The sequence below is a fragment of the Chiloscyllium plagiosum genome, unplaced genomic scaffold (genome assembly GCF_037043375.1).
Source record: "Chiloscyllium plagiosum isolate Xiang-an unplaced genomic scaffold, Cpla_swu_hap1 HiC_scaffold_47, whole genome shotgun sequence".
NCBI classification, from domain to species: domain Eukaryota; kingdom Metazoa; phylum Chordata; class Chondrichthyes; order Orectolobiformes; family Hemiscylliidae; genus Chiloscyllium; species Chiloscyllium plagiosum.
In genome coordinates this window covers 7,015,182-7,018,265 of record NW_028270185.1, presented here as the reverse complement: position 1 = coordinate 7,018,265, position 3,084 = coordinate 7,015,182, and positions in this window count along the sequence as shown.

Genomic DNA, 3,084 nt, shown 5'->3' with positions numbered 1-3,084 from the left:
AGAGAGGGAGGGAAGAGAGAGGGAGGGAGAGAGAGAGAGGGAGGGATAGATAGAGAGAGAGGGAGGGAGAGAGAGGGAGGGATAGAGAGAGAGGGAGAGAGAGAGAGAGGGAGGGATAGAGAGAGAGGGATAGATAGAGAGAGAAGAGAGGAGGGGGATAGAGAGAGAGGGAGGAATAGAGAGAGAGGGAGGGATAGGAGAGAGGGAGGGATAGAGAGAGGGAGGGATAGAGAGAGGGAGGGATAGAGAGAGGGAGGGATAGAGAGAGGGAGGGATAGAGAGAGGAGGGAGGATAGAGAGAGAGAGGGAGGGATAGAGAGAGAGAGGGAGGGATAGAGAGAGAGAGGGAGGGATAGAGAGAGAGAGGGAGGGATAGAGAGAGAGAGGAGGGATAGAGAGAGGGAGGGATAGAGAGAGGGAGGGATAGAGAGAGGGAGGGATAGAGAGAGGGAGGGATAGAGAGAGGGAGGGATAGAGAGAGGGAGGGATAGAGAGAGAGGGAGGGATAGAGAGAGAGGGATAGAGAGAGAGAGGGAGGGATAGAGAGGAGAGAGGGAGGGATAGAGAGAGAGAGGGAGGGATAGAGAGAGGGAGGGATAGAGAGAGGGAGGGATAGAGAGGGAGGGATAGAGAGAGAGGGGGATAGAGAGAGAGGGATAGAGAGAGAGAGGGAGGGATAGAGAGAGAGAGAGGAGGGATAGAGAGAGAGAGAGGGAGGGATAGAGAGAGAGGGGATAGAGAGAGGGAGGGATAGAGAGAGGGAGGGATAGAGAGAGGGAGGGATAGAGAGAGGGAGGGATAGAGAGAGGGAAGGGATAGAGAGAGGGAGGATAGAGAGAGGGAGGGATAGAGAGAGGGAGGATAGAGAGAGAGAGAGGGAGGGATAGAGAGAGGGGGAGGATAGAGAGAGAGGGAGGGATAGAGAGAGAGGGAGGGATAGAGAGAGGGAGGGATAGAGAGAGAGGGGAGGGATAGAGAGAGAGGGAGGGATAGAGAGAGGGAGGGATAGAGAGAGGGAGGGATAGAGAGAGGGAGGGATAGAGAGAGAGGGAGGGATAGAGAGAGAGGGATGGATAGAGAGAGAGGGATGGATAGAGAGAGAGGGATAGAGAGAGAGAGGGATAGAGAGAGAGAGGGATAGAGAGAGAGAGGGATAGAGAGAGAGAGGGATAGAGAGAGGGAGGGATAGAGAGAGGGAGGATAGAGAGAGGGGAGGGATAGAGAGAGGGAGGGATAGAGAGAGGGAGGGATAGAGAGAGAGGGAGGGATAGAGAGAGAGGGATAGAGAGAGAGAGGGAGGGATAGAGGGATAGAGAGAGAGAGGGATAGAGAGAGAGAGAGGGAGGGATAGAGAGAGAGGGATAGAGAGAGGGAGGGATAGAGAGAGGGGAGGGATAGAGAGAGAGAGGGAGGGATAGAGAGAGAGAGAGGGAGGGATAGAGAGAGAGAGAGGGAGGGATAGAGAGAGAGAGAGGGAGGGATAGAGAGAGAGAGAGGGAGGATAGAGAGAGAGAGAGGGAGGGATAGAGAGAGAGAGAGGGAGGGATAGAGAGAGAGAGAGGAGGGATAGAGAGAGAGGGAGGGATAGAGAGAGAGGGAGGGATAGAGAGAGAGGGAGGGATAGAGAGAGAGGGAGGGATAGAGAGAGGGAGGGATAGAGAGAGAGGGAGGGATAGAGAGAGAGGGAGGGATAGAGAGAGAGAGGGAGGGATAGAGAGAGGGAGGGATAGAGAGAGGGAGGGATAGAGAGAGGGAGGGATAGAGAGAGAGGGAGGGATAGAGAGAGGGAGGGATAGAGAGAGGGAGGGATAGAGAAAGAGAGGGAGGGATAGAGAAAGAGAGGGAGGGATAGAGAAAGAGAGGGAGGGATAGAGAGAGGGAGGGATAGAGAGGGAGAGGGAGGGATAGAGAGAGAGAGGGAGGGATAGAGAGAGAGAGAGGGATAGAGAGAGAGGGAGGGATAGAGAGAGAGGGATAGAGAGAGAGAGGGAGGGATAGAGAGAGGGAGGGATAGAGAGAGGGAGGGATAGAGAGAGGGAGGATAGAGAGAGAGGGAGGGATAGAGAGAGAGGGAGGGATAGAGAGAGAGGAGGGATAGAGAGAGGGAGGGATAGAGAGAGGGAGGGATAGAGAGAGGGAGGGATAGAGAAAGAGAGGGATAGAGAAAGAGAGGATAGAGAAAGAGAGGGATAGAGAAAGAGAGGGAGGGATAGAGAAGAGAGGGAGGGATAGAGAGGGAGAGGGAGGGATAGAGAGGAGAGGGAGGGATAGAGAGAGAGAGGGAGGGATAGAGAGAGAGGGATAGAGAGAGAGAGGATAGAGAGAGAGAGGGATAGAGAGAGGGAGGATAGAGAGAGGGAGGGATAGAGAGAGGGAGGGATAGAGAGAGGGAGGGATAGAGAGAGAGGAGGGATAGAGAGAGAGGGAGGGATAGAGAGAGAGGGAGGGATAGAGAGAGAGGGATAGAGAGAGAGAGGGAGGGATAGAGAGAGAGAGGAGGAGGGAGGGAGTAGGAGAGAGTGAGGGAGGGATAGAGAGAGGGAGGGATTGAGAGAGGGAGGGATAGAGAGAGGGAGGGATAGAGGAGAGGGAGGGATAGAGAGAGGGAGGGATAGAGAGAGGGAGGGATAGAGAGAGGGAGGGATAGAGAGAGGGAGGGATAGAGAGAGGGAGGGATAGAGAGAGAGGGAGGGATAGAGAGAGAGGGAGGGATAGAGAGAGGGAGGGATAGGAGAGAGGGAGGGAAGAGAGAGGGAGGGATAGAGAGAGGGAGGGATAGAGAAAGAGAGGGAGGGATAGAGAGAGGGAGGGATAGAGAGGGAGGGGAGGGATAGAGAGAGAGAGGGAGGATAGAGAGAGAGAGAGAGGGATAGAGAGAGAGAGGATAGAGAGAGATAGATAGAGAGAGAGAGAGAGGGATAGAGAGAGAGAGAGGGATAGAGAGAGAGAGAGGGGATAGAGAGAGAGAGAGGGATAGAGAGAGAGAGGGAGGAATAGAGAGAGAGAGAAGGAGGGATAGAGAGAGAGAGAGAGGGAGGGATAGAGAGAGAGAGGGAGGGATAGAGAGAGAGGGAGGGATAGAGA